General features: G+C 41.6%; 1 protein-coding gene across 7 annotated transcripts in view; it reads left to right on the forward strand.

Annotated features, from left to right (window-relative positions):
* Positions 1 to 206: 206 nt before the first annotated feature.
* Positions 207 to 13,178, forward strand: part of nrp1a (neuropilin 1a) — a 189,754-nt gene continuing 176,782 nt past the window's right edge. For 5 of the 7 annotated variants that reach the window (XM_067578805.1, XM_067578803.1, XM_067578800.1 and 2 more), the window contains exon 1: positions 207 to 921. The gene's annotated coding sequence lies outside the window, so the exon portion shown is untranslated. Of the gene's footprint in view, positions 922 to 6,196; positions 6,254 to 9,061; positions 9,163 to 13,178 lie in introns of all 7 variants that reach the window. The other 2 variants (XM_067578802.1, XM_067578801.1) reach the window with 2 other exon arrangements.

A 13,178-nucleotide genomic window follows, 5' to 3' on the forward strand; every position in this document is an offset into this window, starting at 1 on the left:
TGCATGTCAGTTAGTCTGTGGTCAAAAAAGGGTAGTGTATCCTTATACGGTTAGCAGGTGAAGCTGTAATCCGTCTATTAAATAAGATAGTAAGCGGCAAACAGACTGATGCAGTCACTGTCTATCATGCGACAGTGAAACTTAAAAGGACAAACGTCTGTAAAACAAACTTAGCTAAGTTAACTGTGAAGCTTGCAGCACTGTGGCCTCACAACAAATAATATCTAGAAAGTTAGTAACGTCACTTAAGGCTGGAGTGCAGTGAAAGCAATTACAAAAACATTGTCGACACATGCTTGCGTCATAGGCTACACCGTAGCCTACTCAGTCACTACTGTTGCGGCTGTAAAATGGTAGATAAACTGCGCGAGTGTCACACAACCGCCGCGAAATGACTCGTTTCACTATCTGAAAATGATCCATTAGGTCCGATAACATTTGGAATGTCTAGAAGAGCCGCACGATTCAATTATTTTTATCCCCATTCAAGTTAGCAGAGGGCTAACCGGAAGTTAGCCAGCTTGGCCGGCGGAAGTCTCTGAGCGTACATTTAAACAGTCAGCGCGGGAATGTCTTTCCCGACATGAGATTTGAAAACGCCGTATACTGTGAAATACAGAGAGATTTATCTGGCCGTGGTATGCTCAATCTGCATTGTATGAACTCGTTTGGCAAGGGCTTGAATGTAACGGACATTCATTTATAAGGAAAAGTTCTGCACTGCAGGTTTAAATGAAACACCCGGGAGACTAAGCTGGCTAACGTCATTTTTCCAGTGTTGCCGTATGATAACTAGCCAGCAACTGAGTTTTGTCAACAAACCAACCAAATGACCAACAGCAACAGTGCAGTTCTATGACATGGATACTTGATCTCCATGAAATTAAAGAAAGAAGAAAGCGGGCTTTGACATCAGATAACGTGAGTCAGATATATCCTCTCTGTCTGTCTGTCTGTCTGCCTGCCTGTCTGTCTGTTTGTATTTATCCGTCTCTTTCTAGCTGGTTTCTTTCCTGATGATTAAATGTCCTGCAGTGTGTACTTAACTCCTTGCTGTCTGTCTTCTTGTTTATTATTGAGATTATATTCTTGTTTACCTGGGCACTGAGGCTGTTGTGTTACCTGCTGACTACATAGTCATACTGGCAGGGACAGAGCCTGCAGGGCTTTGAATAATTCAGAATTTCTCCAGTTTTGCACACATTTGTAGTTCAGTCACCTATTGACCCTGTGTGTTGTGGATAAACCTGGCAGAAGCTCTGCTAGTTGCTTGGATTAAATCCTTCATTCTTGTTTTGTTTTATAATGCGTTACAGTGTATATATTCCTTAGTGAAAAACTAACTAGAATACTGCCAACCATCTTGGCTATTTTTCTATTACAAAAGTTATTCAGTTTACTATGACCAAAGAAAACTGCAAAATGATAACATTTGAGAAGGTGGCACCACAAAATTTTTGCCCATTTTGTTTTGAAAATGACTACAACAATTGATTAATTCTCAATTTCTGTTGAGTGACTACACCTTTCAGCTCTAAATGATGCATTGTCCTAGTTTACGGCATATTTATTTAGTTGACCTGTCTGACTCGGCATCTGAACATCTCCACTGCTAATAGTGTGTTTAGTATCTGAGTTAATTAAATTGGCCCCTCTAAAAGAACAGCTGGCCCCAGTCTGGCCCCTGAGGCTGACATGGGCTAGAACTGACATCACAGTTTACAGATTGACTGCCTGCTTTAACTTTGACCTACTGTTCTTGCTGTAGTTGTGTGCACCCACATGAGTGCACATTTTAGGTGCACTTCGGGTTTCCCTCAAAATAAAGTGGTTCCACTAGTGTTCTCAGATCACTGCAATTAACATAGTGAGTATAATGTTAGCCAAAACCCTCAAATTGAAATAAATCAGATTATCCTTTAATTGAAAGAAGGAAGGTGTTATTACTGAACTAACAGCTTAAAATAAAGGCGGATCATTAACATTGCTGTGGGCTGACACATTAGTGGATGAGTCAGTTTTGATGAGATACTTACATAAATTAAACATACGAGTTCCCCTTCGAGCTGTGATCCTTAAGAGTAATTATCAAACCAACATCACCATGATAAAAAGTTTTAATGTCCTCTGTAGCCACTTCAAGAACAAGCTAACCCGTAATGGCCAATAGCTTTTAAAGAAGGTTGAGGATTAGCATTCATCTCCCTCTTTGCACAGAGTAATCCAGTGATAGGTGAGGGTGATCAGATTGTATCACTCGGGCTGAGTAATCCACTTCACATGTTCCTTATAATAATTTTAGGCAGGTAATCAGCAATTTGCAATGGATTATCTTTTGAGAGTAACCTTGCCAACCCTGTTAATCTATTACGATTCACCCTCGTGTAATTTCATATTAAAGTGGGTGACAATTCATTAGGTGGGTGCAGCGGCTCCCAAGTGCTCAACGTGCTGCAATTACAGCCCATAGTGGAGGGCCCTGACCCTGGAATGGACCTGCAGTCACAATGACCAGTAATGATAATGGAAGTAGAGGACTGAGGGGACAAGATGGCTGTCAGACTCTCAGCAAAGGGCCTGACTGCTCTGACTGGTGAGTGGTGGACGGGGCCCCTTGTAATTATTTAGCGAGGACACAAACTGGAACATTAGGAATGACCAGAGGAAATGGAGATCAGATGAATACTGGTTGTAGACTGTACATCTTGTACAAGAGGACTTTTTTTTTTTTTTTAAAGTCCAGGTGTTTAGTTTTGCTTGATTTTTTAACAAAACAGCCTAATGACTTAACGGCCAAGATGAATGAGGCCAATACACGTTTTATAGCCCAATAAGATTAAGACATTACACCACCTAACATGTGATAATTTACTTTTAAGTATAGCAATATTCCATGAAGCCAACGTGTCATGTTTTTGTTTTTTTTTATGTGGACTGCAGCCTTTAATTTCAACAGCTGCCATTTTTTTTTCTCTGTTTTCTCAGCTGCATGACCACACAGTGTTGCATTTCACTCCAGAAAATTAAGTGAGATCAGTGTTTGGAGAACTGAATCCAACTCTTCAGTGATGAATTGCATACTCAGTGTTAAGCAGGAGACTTACTGAAATTAATAAACATAGGAATGTATTCAGAAGATTAGAGTTGTCATGACGCGAGAGCCTCGACCTGATCTGTCTGGTGTTTTTTTTTTATCATGATGCTATTTGATTTATTGATAGGGTTAGACATTCCACAAGATGGAACATCTACGCATCCCCCTAGACGGGGACACAGATGCACAGGCATTTACTTGCAGGATCAAGCCTTCTGTTAAAATACTGAGGGAATGTGATGCTGCATAGTCTACCAGCCAGAGAAGAGCTACAGAGTCTGTTGGTGTTTTGAATTGTGTCTCATGAGTGGAATATAGATGACATCCTTGGCATTATTCCAAAGTCAGACATAAGGAACCCCATTGAGGTGGGATGAAATGGGAAGGAAGTGGCCCAACACAGGCCTTGCAGGATGCTCTGTATATCATATCATCTTCGATCTGAATGGGATCTGTTTCTCTCTCTCGCCTTGTGGTTGCCACGTTGATCAGCTGGCTGTAGAGAGCAGTGACACACAGCAATATGTTCTCTCTATATATGTGTGTATAAGGTCTTACAGGCACAAAAATTAAACTGGAAAAGATCAGATCATCTTATCAAGGCATATCTTTGATTGAGTCCTAAAGCCTTATTAACCAAGTGAGTGGTTTTAATCCACACTGAAACTTATTATTTTATTTTATAATGAATCATAAGTGTAATATCTGTGAATCAAATTCCAAAAATCCAAAATTCATTTAACAGCATAAATGTTGTAGACAATTGATTTTCCTAAAATAAGTTCATCTTGTCAGAACGTATTTGCATAAAACAGGAGCAAACAGCTGATGTTCCAGTCGGTTTTACCTCCTTGTTCTTCTTTTCCTTTAACTTGTTCCTCACTTCACAGTTTACATTCTCCTCTCACTCAAAACACATTTTCTCCTGCGGTGATTGTGACAGACCACATGATCAGAGCTGATACCACGTACACTCGGGTCTGTTCGGATCCACTCTGGTATTGGACATATTGACATACAGACCTGAGACCCACGACTGAGTACAGACATTCATGTTCTCCTCAAGATGAATCGTCATTATGTTTGATAATTTGGTGATTTGGATAGTAAGCATGATTTGTGACATCTCAGATAATTTGGTAAAAAGTCCAGTATTAAATTTATACAAGCGTGATGTGTAAACTTGAAGCCTGTAGTGAACATACACTGATAATTGACTTTTGAGTGAAGATGGAGACGTCTCGTGTCCAGCAGTGAAACTTTTGAAACCAAATATATTAACATATTCATAAGTCCTGGATTTTTTTTAATGAGGAAGAAGGAATATATGTACTTAAAATAATTTTTAATCAGTGAACTGAATTCCTTTTTTTTGGAAAACTCATATCAGACACAAATTATTATTCCAGTCAGAGTATTTTTATATTTCTGCAGTCTAACATTCATTTATATTCAATAATAATATACAATTCATGAACAAAAAAGATTGTATAAAAAAGACTAATTATCTTTTGCTATATTTCTCTTTTGATGTATTATATAAAGCACTATGAGTTACACTTTAGTGTGAAACGTGCTGTATCAATAAACCTGCCTTGCATTGACTCTACATGATAGGATTTGCTCTGCTGTAGAGAAGTGAATAGTCTAACTTATCGACTACAATATCGCTGTAGCAAAAACGGATAAAATTACTCACCAAATAACATAATAAAAAAACCAAAGAACTGAATTCTGAGAATATGGCATCACCGACTACCAAGAGAATAGAGAGAGAACAAGAAAGCTGACTTCAGTCATATCGCTGATGGCAGCAGTTACTGACACAAGTTTAGTTTTCACCAAAGTTTAATTATACTCAAGCAGGCACCCATCGGGAGAGACGTGTCACAGCACCTCAGGGGGTGTTGAATCTCACAGGTTAAACATAGAGCGAGAAGCGTGGGCCGCCACTCCACCTGCTATTCTCCATCACGCTCAGCAGAATGTATCAGAGAGCGAGCGATGGACAGACACTGGCACAGACAAGCATGTGTACATACTGTATACACAAACATTTACATAGACATATGAAGAAAAAAAAGGATTTGTCTGGAAACAGGTGGGAGGCTGCAGCTCTCTCCTTTCATGTCGCTCCAGGATTCTCAGTGCTTAACATTCAGTGATGGAAAAGGATGGGATGTAACTGCCTTCCCTTCTGACACCCCAGACCTCTGATGCCTGTCACGACCACTGCATTGAACATAAGAGCGGAGAGAGCGGAGGGGGAGGAGAGAGACACACAGCACAGCCATGTTTCCATCCGCTGTCAAGTAGATGTTATGTTGCAAAAACAAGCTAAAATGTACAATTTCTCCAGAGTTCAGTAGTGTTGTGACATCGCTGTCACTATATATCACATTTAGTATGTTGGTCATATTCTATGCTACTATCTTAATGCAAACCAGACCTGAAACTCTTTTGCTGTGAGAGGACTACCTAACCAGAGCTTTGTGGGGAACACATTCAAGGCAGGAGAACAATTAATGGCACTGAGTCGTCAGCGTGTATTGAACATTTTAACAAAGAGTAGAGGAATATTGGATTAACAGCAACACTTTTAGGGCTGCGGTCGATTTGTTGCTTACTGCCACTTCTGTCAGTTACTGAAGTTGTAAAACAGCGTCTGGGGCCTGGTGGAGCTGCTGTGGCTGGTTCAGTTAAGGCAAACGCTGTGATCCAGCTGTGATGGATTTCCTATGTTGCCAATAATGCACACATTAAAAGAGTAAACATTACTGAGATATAGAGGAAAAAACGAATTGATTACATTTCTGGAGAGACTTTTGGGAATATTCTGATTCTCGCGAAAGCAGCAGGCATCGCAGTATTTATTTGCATCTAATTTGTCACAGGAACTGTCTGCCATTTTGGTTGCATGAACCAAATCCTGATTGGCTTACCCGCACCATGTCTGATTGGTCCTCTGTACCCGAAATCCTATCATGGATGCAGTGACATCACACTCTGGAAATGATGGGAGACAGCAGGAAGTAGCCAGGATAATTGGATTCACATACGCCTTTGGGCACAGTCTGGTTGACTGTGTCTACTTTATTACAGGTCAGTGATGGAAAGCCAGCTGGTGGGACAGATAGAAGGCAAAGAGGAGAAGTTTCGGTGAGTTCACACCTAACACGTTCGGGGCAGTTTATTCAAACTCTGAGGCATTTACTCCTCCACTTGAGTTTGACTGTGCAGGTGACAACACTCAGGTGGCAGCCAATAACTGCATCAAGATGCGTGAAAATGCTTGCCAGGCTTTGCCCAAAAGAACTGGTGCTGCAGTGAGGAGTGAGTGAGAAGCAAATCCGAGCCAGCTACAGGAAACAACCCAAAACACAAGTTTTTATGGGTGTGAGGAGACAGATGTTGCCATCTGAGCTAGCAGTTAGTTGTGTTTGGATAGTCTAGCATAACAAAATGGACTGAGGGAAAATCTTGACTCATGCTTAGTCTCAGTTACTTTCTTTCAAAAAAAGCTAAATTACAGCAAAGAATGCAGGTAAGTCCATCATGCTTATAATCATGTGAGACAGACGAGGGGGGGGGGGGGGGGGGTGTTGAGACTGAAAGTGGGAGACACCGGAGCCGATGAAACTCCTTCTTCAGTGATTCTGAGCCGCACTTCGTCCAGACTAGGAGTCATGCGGAGGGCTTAAGGCTAGCTGCTGCAGCTAAGCTTCTACCGCTGTTGATCTGTCGAACAGAAACAAGACAGCTGCACGGAGAAAGAGAGAGAGAGAGAGTAGAGAGAGAGAGAGAGACGGAGTGGGGTGGCAGTGAGGGGGAGTGAGCCAGGATTAGGAAGATGGATTTGGATGCTGGTGAAGCGTAGCCAAATGGTGAGAATTAAGGGAAAACAGTGAGCAGTAAGGCTTATCAAGGCAAGTGAGATTTAGCAAGGCCTGAAAGCGGTCCTCTGCTGGATGCTGGGCAGTAAAACCTGGCTGCTGCTCCAGCTGAGGCCCAGTGTGCCTGACTGCGAAGAAGACTCACATCTAACCTCCCACTAAACACAGTATGCCTCAACATTTTGAAATCTGCTCAATTCAAAGCCCGTATTTGTTGAGAGCAGACAACTAGAGCTATAGGAGGAATGTGAGCTTCCTTTATAAGAAAACAGTGCAGTGATGTGTTCATATGATGAAGGAACATCCTGAATATATATATTCAACCTTCCAAGGTTGTTTGCCTCCTTGTTCAAATCTGCCTTTAGTGCAGTTTGGCTCCATCTCTGAGTGTCCATGGTTACAGCAAGAAAATAATTGAACCTATGATTAAATAATCATGTCTTCCTATTGAGCACATTGAGGGTTTATCTTGAGACATGGCACTCAATGAGATGCACATGGAAGTCTGTTTAGGGCTTTCATTTTTTTCATGTAAACAAACTAGCATTGAAAAAACATGTTTGTGATTCTGTCGCTGGCACGCACACAGACGGCTCACGAAGCGAAAAACACCCGGTGGAACACTTTTATAAATGTAATTTTAAACTGACAGCCCTCCTGCGCTCTTCAAAAGATTTGCTGAATTTCCAGACATCACTGTCAACCTCTGGGTATTAGTGTCAGGGCAGCACGATACGGAACACCGACCCATTCTTTCCTTTGGCATAAAAAATGGCAAACATGCAAGATTTGTCTCATTTTAATATTTAGCACATGCCCCGTCTCCTCATATGTGTGGCCAAAAACAAACGTTTTCCATAATTCAACCAAGCGTAACCGAGAAATGATCCGTGACCATGTTTCTTGTGAATCACCATAATACCACCCCAGAAAGTGGACTGATTTTCCAAGTCAAGTTAGAAGACTTTGCTTTTTCATCTGCAGTCTGAGTTCATCCATCTTTACTGAATCACTGAATGTCCCCTCTCATTACTGTTATGTTTGTGAGATCAACAATGCAACGCAAAGCAAAGCAGTGCAAGTTTCACGTTTTGTACATTTATTGTTGCACAAATTTAAGTAAATGAGAGGTTAGTAACGAACATAAGCTGTCATACATATCATTCTTCTCATGCGAACCGGCATCCCTTTAATTTTCACCTCGCTTCTTTACTAAATAAAGAGTGTTAGCTAATACCTAGAGGCACGCCGCAGAATAATTTACACTAGTGAGATGAAAAGGGTGTCAGGGAATTAATTACAGCATTAAAGGTGCAGATAGCAACAGTCTCAATGCCTCTGAGAGACGAAAACAGAGACAGAGAAGAAGAAAGAAGAAGAGAGAACTGTGTGTCGAAAGTTATCTTTACCCTGCAGCATAATGGGAGTGTTAAACACAGCTAAACACTTCAAAGTGCGATTCGGTACACGGAAAAGAGCTCAGCGGAACGACCTCTCCTTTACGTCTGGATGCAAGTACGGTTATAGATCACCTCCGCTCTCTCCCTCTCTTTCTTTCTTTCAGTTCCAACTTCAGCAGATGTTGCAGAGTTTGAATTCTGTTTGTGTGTGTGTGTGTGTGTGTATGTGTGTGTGAAGGTACACAGGAAGCCAATGCTCTTTCATCTCCAGCTGATTGCTGGGACGTTATTGCTTTGACTGAGGGTGACAGTAGCTGTCACGGCTGTCAAACGGCTCGGCCTGCAGCATATCAAACCGCAGGTTATAGTGTGACTGGTGACATGCTCAATCAGCCATTAAAGAGAAATCACTGTCAGTGGTACATGGCTGCTGACAATCAGTCATCACAGGGAGGAGGCTCATAGGTCCAATTGGACCCAAGGTGATGGCGAGGAAAGTTTGTGGTTTAGACAAATATATGAGTTTTCTGATGTGCAGGAAGAGTATTGGTCTCTTATTAAATATTGGATATCAGCCAATCATGTGGTCCACTCTCAACATGAATTTTTTTTATTTCTGTCTGGTTTGTGACAGCTCTCACTCTTTTGAAGGTCACTGTACGTGTTCTGTGTAGCTCTTCTCTATAGGATCCTGGGGGAGGAGTTCAGGGCCTTCTTAGGAGTATGTGACACCTGTTCTGGCTGGATTTCAACCTAAAGGGAGTCACCATACACAGTAAGTCACTACGATTACTTCCCCTGAGTGGCAAACATGCAACAGTCAAGTTGTGATGTTGATGCATGGAAATAAAAAAAAACAACTGCTAAATGACAGAGATCCTGCAATCTGATTGACTTTTTAATATATGTTGTCACATCAAAGATATATTTCCATCATGTTGTGTTGCAGTGGCAGTAATCTAAATCAATCCAAGAGACTGTGGTAGTAAAGGCTGGAGATCGTGCGTGGTGCGGCATTAATGGTTTGTACACACACTTTTACAGTGTTGTGGCCTAAGTGAAAAAATCACAATTTGACAGACTAAAGTGTAGAGATTTAATTTTACACCAAGATGGAACAAAAAGATGAAAAATAAAGGTTGTGACAAATTAAAGTGTTGATTTTGTAGGCCTGTGATGACATGCTTATCTCCCAATTTGATACTATCATGATACTTTGGTGCCGATTTAATTCAGAATTGATTCAAAACCGATTCTTGATTGAATGAATAGAAAAGGGAGCTCTATTATCAGTCTCTTGCTCCAGTATACTGTGTGCCAAACCACTGACTGGTGTCCTCAGTACACTGGAATACAATATGAAACATAATTGGCAGATAAGATAAATGGTCTGCAGTCTTTTCATTTTAAAAAGTTAACTGCATTAATGAATGAATGAATTAATTTGAAAGCATCTTACAGTCTCCTGCCTGTATGAGAATAACAAACTGAGGGGGAGGTGGAGTGCTCCACTGTGTTGTTATTAATGTCATGTGTCCAGCAGTGGGGAGCAGCCTCTCTGCTGCACCGTTAGCTCCAGGGAAAGCCATCGCTGTCAAAGATTCTGAGCGGCCGCAGGGTTTTTGAGGTGAAACAGACTGAGCACTGAGTTATTTTCCTCACCTCAGAGTTGATTTAAGTTGTTTAATGCTGCAGTCTGTGTTGGTCAGCGGGTCTTGTTTGTTACTGCTGATCGCTTCACAAGTTCACAATATACCTCATGTTCATCTCCCAAAGGTAATTATTTAGACATTAAATCAAAAACCATGCTTGCAACCGCTGCATATTTTGAAGATGAACTACAAGATCAACTCTAGCGTGTTCGTGCTGTAGACTGTCCTCGCAGCTGAGTTCTGCTTTTTTTGTTCCGTCAACATGTGCCAGAATTTTCAACAAAGGAGTTAGATTGGCAGGGAATACTCATCATCACCCATCTGAGAAGTCATCCGTGGAAACTGTTTGGAAAAGGGCAGGCACTTTCAAAAAATACTTGGCAGGTGATTGGATGAACCATCTGTCCATCATGAGCTAACTTCAACCCATCAGATCAATGACACATAAGACATTGTAGGAGAGCTTTTGCCAAAGCCAGTCGGGAGAAGAGTGAAAACATCTTTTCCATCGAGAAAAGCCTTCAGTTCTGTTCTTTGTATATAACTGATAGCAGCATCCACACTAACCTCTTTAAGAGTTGCCAAGTTGTTTTGAATGAACTGTTGCCTCTCACTGTCGTCACACCTAAACCATGCCCGTAGTCACCAGTAGCTCCTCATAGGATCCTGATTGGGCCGAACCACTTGTGGTTTGGACACAAGTGCGAAACTTGAAGCCTGACGAGATGGATTCTTGTGTGGTCTTGTGATCTTGTGAATCCCACTTCCTCGCAAGGTAATCTGCTACCCTCTATTACCCTGAATTGGAGAATACATGGAAAAACACATGAAAAAATAAGTAATCTTCTACTTTACTAAAACACAGTACTTAAGTAAATGCACTTAGTCACTTTCCACCACTGACCAGCCAAGTCTGATTTGTTGCTGTTTTCCTCCTGGTATCACAGCACAACCCATAAAGCACATAGTGACCCATTACTGTAAAAGAGCTGATAAAGAGAAGTTACTCAAGAAGAAACAAAATAGTCTTAAATCCAATATATAAATGTCTTATCTAAAACGTTCCTTTGTAAAGCTAGCCCACTCTTGGTTTGGGAACAATAAACAAAACAATAAACTTTTCCATAAGCACTCCATAAAAGTTTTACATTGAAGGCGAAGTGAAAAACTTGGGGTCACACGTAAATCCAAACCAGTGCACACAAGACTGATGTAAGAGACTGAAATAGTCCCCAGAGAAATACCTTCAAATGCCAAGAGCTGTAGTCAGAGATTGAGTCCAGGTCTGTCCACAGTGGAATATTACAGTTATCCTGTAACACTGCACAGAGGGCCATGCTCCTCATAAAACATCAATTGAAACTTTCCGAATCACCCATGACTTACCCGATAGGTCAACTATAAACCAGCAGAGAAGGGCCTTTGAAATTGTGGGTTTGGTGTTTCAATTTAGGCCAGCCATCACGGAAACTTTTCAAACATGAAAGAGGTTGTGGATGGAGCCAGGTGGAGTGTCACGTACTGTTGCCGTGCCACTGGTCAGTGAAACACATGGAGGACGAGAGCTAATGTGGAAAACAAAAAAAAGTGTCCAGTACGATGGAAAAAAAAAGAAAAAAGAGAAGAGTATGAACCCTAGGGTAAAAATACAAGGTGTCTGTCAAACATATTGCAAGGCTCATAAAAGCTCATTCCAGGGGTTAACAGCTGGCTGGTGGAGGAGGAAAGATGAGTTAAGGTGAGGGTGCAGGTGGAACAGAGGGGAAAAGCGACTAACCTTAATCCCCTAAACATTCTCCTGAAGGAAGCACTTTTTTAATTCCAGACTCATCCTTCCCTGGGGAGGGACTGTTATCAGCTGATTCTTTCTTCCTCCCCCTTCCCGTGTTTTCCTTTTCCTCTCCCCTCTCTGCGATGCATCTGCCAGGTGTGATAAGGCAGACAAACGTTACCTTTACAGGGCTATTAAAACCATTTCCCCCCGCAGTTTTGAAATGATTATCGCCTTAGGCCCACGGTTACAGGTTAGCTGATAGCTCACCTCCATCTGCCCATATCTGGGTGACTCTTTGAGGCTTAGGGCTGGCTGGGTGGTTGAAGATTATATGCGTTTCCTAAACCGCTTGAATACCAGGGGAAAACGGCAGAGGTGGGAGGGAGGAAAAGAAAAAAGGGGTGGAAGAAATGAAAAGAGCAGGAGTCCTGACATCCACAATGCTGTGGTGGATGATAAGGGATACAGTGACAGCTCTTCCTCCCTCTGTCTGGGGCTTGGACTGACTTTATGTGGGACACATTGTCAGATAAAGGGCAGTTGCAGTCATTCTTGAAGTAAGGCGGGTGATCTTGTTGGCTTTCAAGAATTTTCTACATTGTTCAAGGATATATCCTTAATTTGTTATAAATTGGATACGGTAAAATATCAGTCTTGGTTCGAAACACCTCAGGCAGCAATTGTTACGCAGAAGAGTTTTTTTCATGCAAAAAAGAAGCAAATTCCTCAAAAGACTGAAGCCGTCTCATTTACAGACACTTAAAAACTGCTTACAGTAGACATTTGTTAGCCGCTGAGACAGCTACAGTATCTATCCTCTAGTGTGGCTGCTTCCTGCCAGCCAGCACTGTCTCCCAAATCCTCTCAAGCATCACATCTGCTCCATAGAGATATCACCACCAACGCCAGCCACCGCTGGCTTCCTCCCATTACCTGCTCCTCACTTATCTGTCTGTGGTTGAGTGATGGTCCTCTTTTTTTCTGCCTATTTCCTGCTGCTCATTAGAACATGTCATTTATTGGCAGTCAATCTGGGTCAAATCTGATCTTTTTTAGTGTCATATTCAAAGATACAGACACAGAGTGCAAAAAGACAATGCCAGTTCAGATGTAATGAGGAACACTTTTCTTTTGAGCCATCAAGTGAGTGATTGATGCAGAGCTGAAGTGTTCATTTACTCTGTAAAGGTGCAAGCAGCCCTCTTGTAGCCACTCCGAAACCTTCCTAACAGACTAATCTGACAGCTGAGGCACTTAATTGAGGCAGCAACGACTATATATTAACATTAATTTAATTGCACTTAGAGAATTTCCTCTCTAATTGACCTTGGCCCCTTTACAGCATAATTACTAAGACCGTCACTT

This window comes from Thunnus thynnus, chromosome 21 (assembly GCF_963924715.1).
Source record: "Thunnus thynnus chromosome 21, fThuThy2.1, whole genome shotgun sequence".
NCBI lineage: Eukaryota > Metazoa > Chordata > Actinopteri > Scombriformes > Scombridae > Thunnus > Thunnus thynnus.